Source organism: Eumetopias jubatus, unplaced genomic scaffold, assembly GCF_037043125.1.
Source record: "Eumetopias jubatus isolate StellerSeaLion01/CBP00866 unplaced genomic scaffold, mEumJub1_p1.0 scaffold_6, whole genome shotgun sequence".
NCBI classification, from domain to species: Eukaryota; Metazoa; Chordata; class Mammalia; order Carnivora; family Otariidae; genus Eumetopias; species Eumetopias jubatus.
The window spans coordinates 77,843,360-77,853,455 of NW_028274812.1; the positions used below are offsets into that span (position 1 = coordinate 77,843,360).

At 44.5% G+C, this 10,096-nt stretch overlaps 1 pseudogene; it reads right to left on the reverse strand.

The window, feature by feature from the left end:
• LOC114213006 (parafibromin pseudogene) overlaps positions 1-578 on the reverse strand; it is a 38,434-nt pseudogene extending 37,856 nt beyond the window's left edge.
• Between the last annotated feature and the right edge of the window lie 9,518 nt (positions 579-10,096).

Consider the following 10,096-nt stretch of genomic DNA (forward strand, 5'->3'; position numbering starts at 1 on the left):
GATTCAGACCCAGGTCCTTACCCGTGTCCCAGGGCAGGGCTGAGCTCAGTTGAGAATGAGGCTTGAAGGAAAGCTGGTTGGCCCAGAACCGGGTGAGCCGAGCCCACTCCTCAGATGGACCGTTGACAGTGATAATCTGAACCATGCGTGACACAGAGAGACTCGCTAATTTTCTGGGCCCCAAATAAGCCTCCCAGATTTTTATGTAAGTCCCTGGAGGAGAGGACACAAACAACGGAATTTCTTGCCAACTCAGTGGCGTAGGGGATGGCAGTCAGATATGATTCGATTTGGAGAAAATAGATATTTCTTGCCTACCCAACTTTGAGAAAATGCCACACCCACGACACGGACTTCTGGCTTGGAAAAACATAATCCATATGTATTAAGTACTTGAGGCTTCAAACGATGTTCTGGCCCTGCTACAGCTCTGTGTTCACTTGGGAGGCAAGGGGTGGGACTTCTCAGCACAGCTGTGCAAATCTTGCCCAACACCTGGCGGCCGAAATCCAGGCAGGCTGTGAACAAAGGGTGACTTCGTCTGATTTTCTAGTGGACACGCACCATTCGTGCGTCATGGTACGGCCTGTGAGTATACTACACGGGAGGTGTTTTCCTGTTGACTTCCGTGCGGTTTCTACTTTCCATCGTCATTAAATACCCTCCTACCTTTCTCCGGCATGTGTAGATACTTTTAAATTAGATACTTAGAAATGGAATTGCTCAGCTACCTGAGATTTCCGCCTGACTTCTCCCACAGAAATTCTGCCAATTAGAGATACAGATAGTATTAGAAGCAATGTGTTTTATTTTTAGCAGGCAAAGACGTCTCAGTGTTTGGGCCATCATGCCGGGGTGTACATGAGCCCACACAGGTTGCTCTCCTCTAACTTCCAGTTGAGAGATACTGTTCCGAGCAAATGGAAGAAAAATTGGAGGGGAACGAGTGGAGGATTGCTACAACAGGTACATCGGAGCGGGGATTGGGGTGGAATGCCTAGTGGCTTATGTTACATGAAGGTACTGATTTCCTGAGGGGTGAACACAGGAGAGGGATGTTCGAAGACAGAAAATTGTTAAGGATTAGCTTGTATCTCAAAATTAAAGCTCAGCCCAATCCCATTTCCCGTTAAGAAAAAAGGGAAAAACATCCACTTTCTTCTCCCTGCGACCCAGGGCTCAGGTGATGTGTGTTAAGCCTCATTCCGGGTTAAATAGCCTTCACAGGGGATCACATGGGAATTTAAATATCATTGCAGCATTATTTCAATAGGAAATGGATTTCTCTTTCCAAAAGATTGACTTAAGTATATGCTTTTGGTACCTGACCCCTTCCTCAGGAGAATGCCGTCTGTGGTTTTATTTATTTTTTTTAAGATTTTATTTATTTATTTGACAGAGCCAGAGCACGGGGAGCAGCAGGCTCCCTGCTGAGCAAGGAACCCGATGCGGGACTCGATCCTGAGACCCTGGGATCATGACCTGAGCCAAAGGCAGTCGCTTAACCGATTGAGCCACGCAGGTACACTCTGTGGTTTTCAAGCTCAAACTTGAAGGACCCTGGCTCTCTGACTTCAGTAAGCACAATTAAAATGGCTTAGTTGAGAGGAAACCACGTTTTAAAATTTCCGAGATGCTCCACCACGTCTTTACTGCAATTCTTGTGTTGGGGTGGTTTGTTGTCATTTTTAAAAGCTAGGCTGTTAACAGTATTATGTGCCCTGTCGTTTTCCCCCAGGACAGTTCTGTGGCAAACAGAGCCCTGCAATCTCTGGCCACCCGGGGTGTCGTGAGGAGGCTGAGGGAGGGGGCCGGCAGCCCCAGCTGCAGGAACTGGTACGTTCCTGACCTGGTTTTTGAGAATATTCAAGGACAAAGCAGGGACACCCAGACTCGCTCCAGCCCAGCTAAATAAGACCATGTTCCTTTTATCATTTCATTTTAGCAGGATTTGAGCAGCAGGTGAAGCGCCTTTCAAAAGACTGTCATCTCCGAGGGAAGTCATCTGTTTTACATTAATTGTCCATTAGTCTCCAAGCCTCCATCCATTAAACTCCTCAGCCACTCATTATGTATATTGTGCCCGAGTCCTGCTGTCAGCTTTCAATGCAGAGCTGTTTTTCCACATCTGACTTAATTGCTCTAAGTGCCTGGTCCTTTGAGAGAGCGTTGAGGGTACCAATTAATGCAAACTTCCTTTCCTTGGCAGGTTGAACAGATAAGCCATGGTGAGGACAGTTCCGCTGCTGTTTACTCTAATTTATTAGGGACATTTCTGCTTTACACTCACACAGTGGGGATGTCATATCTGTACCGCTCTGTGTGCCTGGTGACTTCTAGATCTGCTTTCAGTGGGCTTAGTTTTCTATAGTGAAGATGCCCCATAAATTTCCGATCCATCCATGTTACTGTGATAAGGGGTTTAAACTCCATTTTCTTCTGATTGATTTAAACATGTAATTTTTAAATGCATATGGCACTCTGAAGAACAGCTTGGATGAAACTGATTTTGCTGATGGAAAAATTAAGCTTTCATCCTTTCAAATCACAGCTCTAGGGGTGGCAACTCAATAATGTAATTACCGGGGCTGCTTTATTATAACTAATTCACCACCTTGAGCCCCACGGCTGCTGTTTTGGAAAAACACATTTAAATGGAGAGAGGGCAAAAATCATTAAGATAACCAATCTTGGAGTAGTTTTTAGAGATTTTTGATAGGCATGGAGGGATATAAAAGTATGTGGGACTGAGAGAGAAAGAGATTAACAGATTATCTTCAACTCTGTATAGAAATGCCAGAAAAACATCATCCTATTTATTCTTTTGCTTTGTTGTATTCTTAAGTTTTGATTTATTCTTTTACAAAATTGTACCAGATTCCCAACTATTGCATTTTATACGGTTTGTTAATATTAAAAATAGCTGGTCAGCTAATGTAAATTCCTTTCAAGATATGGTAATGTGTCTGTGAATTCAAATTCCAAATAATGACCATTGTCATTAATAGATTTTATTTCAGGCTTTAAAATCTTTGCCAGGGTTTATCTTATCACGGAGTTTATTAATAAATGGCTCAGTTAATATTTGGTAAGTACCCGTGTATTGGTTTTGCTTGATTACTTTTAAGCCATACCAGAAAAAGTGGAGGAGAAGAAGACTACAAATGCATCCAGACTGACTTAAATTACAGAGTATAATGAAAATCAGACAGAATTTTGTGTTTTCTATTTCCTGAACATTGTTGGGAAAATATCCACTTCGCCATCAGTGAATTATTTAGACCAAAAATAAGCAACCACTGTGGGAAACATTTGAAGTGGGTAAACTCTGCCTCTGAGGCTCTCTGCCTCCCTTCCAAGGGGTCCCTAGCATGGGGGCACTCTCCCCTACACTCCTCCCTCCTTCCCATCTGGGGGCCAGTCCTGCCTCACATCTCAGAGGGCCCTGGTGAGTAACCAAGACAACTACCAAGATTTAGGATTTTGACCCTTTCAGAAGGTTCTCATCTTCATCTGCAGCATCCTTTTCTGTCAAGAGTTTTGAGCAGACTGTGTACAGAGTGTGGGGAGCCTCTAGCAGTTACATCCTCGCAAATGGTGATCTTCCCCTTCTTGATGGACTAGCTTCCCTGATTAATTCTACAGGTTTTGTTTCTGTATCATGGGCCTAAAGGGTGGCCTCATCCGTCTGTCTTTATCACCCCCAAGCCCAGGCTAGTCTATTCCTTCAATAGTCCATCCCAGCTGTAGGCTACTCTTTTAAAAATCCTGTCAGCTTTTCTCTCAACAGTTTTCAGGAAGAGAGTTTTGGAAAATACCAAAATACAGTCTAAAAAATTTGAAGGTGTATAGTAGGGGTTAAAAAACACATATACATCCTTTTGCCCTTCAGGATAATGGTCCTTGATTCTAGTTAGCTTTCATAGTATGATTTGTATTAGCCAATGATTAGACTAGAGTAGCAGAATTGTAGGATGCTGGTGCAGCTTTATTTTGATTCTGAGTCATCATCTTTTACATCATCTTCTTTGTTAACTGTTTCATTTGCCTGGGGAAGTGAGTCTGAATTTTCATCCCAGTGTTTTGCTTCAAAGTCTGTTCACATATGTGGGATCTTCCTGGAAAAGATATTCTTTCCAAGGTCTTTGCTTAGGGGTTCTTTCCAAGGTCATGCCCTTGTACTAACTCCCAGGTATCTGTTTTAAAACGCTTTTAATTATGGTTGAATCTCTTCCCACCCTTGGCAGACATACCATAGGGTAACTGCTCATGAGTCAGGCCCTTAATTCCCTCGCCATGAGTGTAGGTGGAACCTGTGATCTGCTCCTACCCAATAGAATGTGGCAAAAGTATGGGATATCACTCCTGTGATTATTTTATATAACAAAGGTGAAGGGATTTTAAGGATATAATTAAGGTTGTTAATCAGTTGACTTTACTTTTTATCGATTTTTGTTGTTTTTTATTTTCATTCCAGTGGAGTTAACATGCAGTTTTATCAGTTGACTTTAAAAGTTAAACAAAAGGGAATTTATCCTGGGTGGGCCTGGCCTAAGTAAGCAAGCCCTTTAAAAGAGTCTCTGGACCTTCCCTCCAGTTAGAGACTTGAAGTAGCCTCTCTCCATTGCTTGCTTGCTTTCAAGAGGCAAGCTGCCACGAATTCTGCTGCCATGAATTCTACTGCCACAAGGAAATGAATTCTGCCAACAACCTGAGCTTAGAAGCACATCCTTTCCTAATTGAGCCTGCAGATGAGAATACAGCCCGGCTGACACTGATTTCAGCCTTGTGAGGTCCCAAGCCGAAAACCCAGTTAGGTCATGTCCAGATTCCTGACTCTCAGAAGGTATGAGATAATAAGCGGGTGTTGTTCTAGGCTCCTAAGAGTGAGGTAATTTGTTATGCAGTAATAGAAAACTAATACACCACCCCTGTAATAAAAATATTTTGTTGTTTTTATTATCTAGTATCCCTCATATCACTATTTACATAGATATATCTCTGCATACAAAATCTTCTTGCACTTTATTGCTAGAAAATGTACCTGAGTCATACCCCAGGCTCTAGAGATGACTTATATGTAACCCTTGTGTCCTACAGGCTTTGCCCCAGAGAACCCAAGAACAGATTTGGTGGTTAATGTGAGGATAGTTCCTTTCAAGGACCTGGGCACACCTGGTGCCTTCACTACCTTCACATTGGAAGTTCTGACATTTCTTTCTCAGGAACCCTTTCATCCAAAGTTACCGAAAACCTCAAAGAGATTTTTTTTTTATGTGGGTCATGTTTATCATCAACTGTAATTAAAATTAAAAGGGAGCAACTTCAAAACATGAGAATCCACAAGCACACATCCCATTAGCTGTCAGAACAATGACATCAGCCCTTGTCAGGAAGCTTCTGGAAAACCTCACCGTTCACTTGTGGGAGAACGAAAGTAAAAAGGTAAATAACATCAGAGCATTATTATAACTGGGCCTTGTGGAAGTAAGACCCCCAGGCCGCAGTTTGAGAACCATTGCTTTCTATCTTCAGTTTTGTCTTTGTTATGTTTTACATGGCATTGAGTTTTTCCCACTTCTATTGAGATGTAATTGTCATATCATATTGCATTAAATTGTATTAAGCAAACTCAAATACGTTTACAAAACGTGAGGTAAACATTTTTAAAAATGAAAAACAAAACAAACCAAAACAAAACTAGCTGTGTGATCATTCTGGTCATTCCTCGCTTGCCACACAGATACATCATGGGCTCTTCTCTGCTTGGTTCTGTGCCCGAAAGCTGGCTTCTACAGATAGCACCGAGGCTCCTGGCCCTCTGGCTTCCAGCCAGTGTTGGCCAATGGAAGGATGGGAGGGGAGCGAGGTTGATGGCATGCATTTATCCCCCTCATCCCTGCCACATGGCATTTTGACAGGCAGCCCCTCTGCTGTGGCTCCAGCTCTTAGCTGGGCTCCAGTAACCCCATTCCTTCCCTTCCCTTTCAGGGGTGGGGTGGCAATGGCTTCTTGCTGCTCTTAGTCCCTGGGTGTCGCACTGCACCTGTTGGCTTCCCTAATTCTGCCCACATTCAAGTCATGACTTTATGTTTTTTCTTTTTTTTTAAAGATTTTATTTATTTATTTTACAGGGAGAGACACAGCGAGAGAGGGAACACAAGCAGGGGAGTGGGAGAGGGAGAAGCAGGCTCCCCACTGAGCAGGGAGCCCGATTATGTTTTTTCTTTTGACCTCTTTTGATGATTCTGTTTCCTGAGGGATCTGGCTAATAGGGTGACTTTAGACAAGTGCCCTCAGCTAGCAGGTCCTCGGTTGATTTGTCTGTAAAATAAATAAAGGGCCTGCGCAGCATTTCCCAAAGTGATTTCCACACATCAGTCTCACTATAGTCCTGTTTGTATTCTGTGATCAAATATGTTTGGGAAACACTGAATATAATGTCCCCTTTTGGAGAACCACAATTTATGGCACCATATCAAAAGCTCTGAGAGGTCATGAAGTAAATAAACCTGTTTAACCTTGCTTAACCCAGCATTTCCCTAACACAATTACTTATGAGACCACTGTTTTTGCAGAACACCTAATATCATCTAGAAAACTCTGGACCAGGTCATCCTCAGGTCTGTCAGAACTGGCATTATCTCATTATATGGAAAGGTCTCTGTATGCATAGTCTTAATGGTGGGACTGTTTTCTGGTTGTTCCTCTATCTTGAAACCTAAAACACTCCTACCCATGGGGCTCAGCTTGCTCCAACTACAATAATGGTGGAAACCCAGCCCCAGCCTCGCTCTCAAATGTTCAAGAAAAATGCTCCAGTGAGAGACTGAATCCCCCCCAGCAGGTCCACCTAGGGTCTCTTTCCACTTCCGTCCATCCTCCTCCTCCAGCTGGCACAGAGATTGGGAGATATGAGTGGAAAAGAGACCAAAGCCAACTTGTGGAAGTTACGGAAGGTGGACTCCTGGTACTGTGACCTCAGTACCATGTTGAGCTACTCTTCTGACAGTGACTTTGTCATGGTAAAGAAGAATTCCTTTCATTAAAATCAAGATTGACCATGGAATTTCAGAAATAGCTGAACGCAAATGTACATGAAATACAATGTAATCCAAGGACACTTGAATGTGGTGGTGCAAAATGAGGTGTGAGTCCTACAGAAACTCCCCAAAGGTCTGTAGATGTCATGAACAGCAGACTCCTGGCAAGTCTTGGGGTTCCTCCTGGCTTCTTTTTACATTAAGTAGTTATCCTCTTGACCCGTTTCTGGAAAAGCCAACGTATATTGCCTCATTTCTTATTGTCCAAAGCTCCAGCATCAGGCTAGCCCACTCCAATGTGAAACAAAGTTGGGGACCTAGTCCTGGGTCCAGGGTTCAATCCTGACTGAACTAAGCCAGTTTGCCTGGTCCTGTTCTCTCTCTACTGACAGATTTCGGAGCGGACCCACTCTGGCCAATGGGACATGTAAGAGGACTGGTGTGTTGAGGGGACTTTGGGCAAAGTTGTCCTTGTTTCTAAGAAAACAAACACCAGAAACCATGCTCCCTTTTTGCCACCCAGTGGTGTTTCGTTTCTGGATGTCTCACTTGGGAAGGCGGTGGCCATCTTGCTCCCATCAGGAGGAGATCCTGAAAATGGAATGGATGCTGAGGACAGCAGAGCAGGTGGGAGGAATTTGGGCAGGTACATCACCACCTCAGTGCGTACATTCCTTGTAGTTTTAGCCAGTTTGGGCCAGCGTCTTCTGTCTCTTGAAGCTCAAATCTTTCTGACAGATGCCCCTTTCATGGCCATTATTTTCACCCTCCAGTTCTTCCCAGGAGTCCCCCGTGAATGTGCAGGAAGTTGCAGAGAATTAACATTGCATTTCTGTGTTCACATGCCTCCTTCCTCCTGTGCCCCAGGCACGCAGTGACAGCGCCAGCACTGCCCCTGGCAGGACGGTCTGTCAGAGCCGCTCAGGAGTGCAGTCAGGGAGGACAACACTTGTCTGGGAAGGACATCCACTGAGCATTTCTGGCAGAGGATTTTGGGAAGAAAGACAAACTCACATAATTTCCATGCTTCCAACAGATTCCCTGATCCAGTTTTCCCTGGGCACACACTTCAGGTTATTGTGCCGACACACACACTTTCATGTATGCCTGGCCATTGTAATATCTCTATCTTATTTGGAACTTTTGGAAGGTGAGGACTTTATCTCTGACATGTGTCCCCAGTATTTAAGACACAGAAATGTAAGTTATGTGCATTCAAGAAACACTTGAATTCCTACCTGGTTGTATTATAAGGAAAGAGCTGCATGACCAAATGAGCCCTTGCCTCTGTATCAGTCAGGGTTCAATCTGGAAAACAGAAGCCATGCTAGGTTTTCCACTGAGACGTGAGCGAGGAGTTAAGGCTTGCACACAATCAGAAGGGTTGGGTAGGTAAGGGGCAGAAGCTGGCTCTGGGGACGTCTGGAAGTGCAGGAATCCCAAGGGAAATTGGGGCTGCTGAAGTGATTAAGCTGTCCCTGGCGGATGTTTCTCAGGACCACCCCCCACCCACCCCAGCCATCAAGGACTGGAGTGATTGCCTGCCTGCCTGCCTGCAGCTGGTGCCAAGGAAAACTGGTTTCTCCATCCCTACTGCTGCGGTCATCTCACGGTGGGGGGGTGGGGGCTCTTCACGGCCAGATCTAAACTGGAGGAACGAAGGGAAAGGATTTCTGGGGAATGAGGTTCCTGGTTTTTCACTGAGACATGGAGAATTGTGGGGGAGGGAGTGGATATCACAATGAAGCCAAGTTGTCAACAGACAACCCAGCGCTCCCACCCAGATCCTAATAGGAAGTAAAATCAAAACAAAAGCAAGAGCAATTGATAAACAACTCTCTTTAAATTATACCAAGGACAAGATAACTCTGGCAAAAGCATTTGATATTCAGGGAATTGGGCAGGAACGGAGCCTTTTTTTTTTTTTTTCGATTAAGTAATTTCTTGCTCGAAACTCACTCAGGCGCCTGGGATCTGATGCTCGAGCCAGATATAGCAGCATCCATCTCACTGACACTTTCTTTAGAAGCTTGAGATCTGGAGCAGCTTTCTGAAATCTGCAACTCTAAAAGCTGGTACAATTCAGTAAAAAGCTACACATTTGCTTGCAGCAGCTTTAAGTACACAGTAAAATGACAGAAACGATTTCAACCAAGAAATTAACCAACTTTCTTTCTCCTCTTGATTTAAGAAGGAAGAAATAGCTTTAGAGGAAAATGGCAATGCTTCTAAATTTACACATGCGTTCACACCTACGCACTTTTCTCCTCATGATCATCACGTTTAGAGCTAACCTGCTTTTCTAAGATGAACCTGGGATGAGGGAGAAAGAACAGTTAATTGACCAGAAACTAAATGTATTATGTACCAAAGACTGGTGTTTCTAGAGGAAGCCTGATGCTTTGGTTAAGAGGAGAGACCCAGTTACAGACCCAGCCTCTGGGAAGCCTCCAGAGAGAAATCTGCAATCCCTTCCATGCATGGGTTCCAGAAACTTCCTAGGTTCCTGCATTGCCTGCCAACACAAAAGAGCACCGGGAAGTCAGAGGCCGGGAGAAGCTGATTTGGGTATATCCACAAAGTGATGACTCCCTGGAAGCTCTGGTAAAATAATTGAGTGTGGAGCTGACAGGAAGAGCGTTAAAGGAAATGAAGTTTGGGGTCAGTTACTCGTTATTTTCCCTATCCCTCTCACACATTAGCATAGGTAATTGAAAAAGGACCATCCGTGTGTGTGTGTCTGTGTGTGTGTGTGTGCAGATGGTGGTAGGCGAGGCTGAAAGGCTGCTAATGACATTCTACGGAGTCAGTGAGACCAGAAACAGGCAGGCCACAGTTTTGACTGCCGCCCATCCAGTTCTCAGACTGGAGCCCTGGTTCCCGGGGCCTGGCATTGACAGCATGTCCCTCATTGCACCTTTGGGCAAGAACTTCTACTCAACTCAGTACCTTGTACCCTGGTCTGGATAGCCACAGCCTGGACTGGGGACAGCTGCCTCCTCCTTTACACCCGTTCTCTCTGAGAGGCGCCATCCCCCACCATCCCCTGCCAT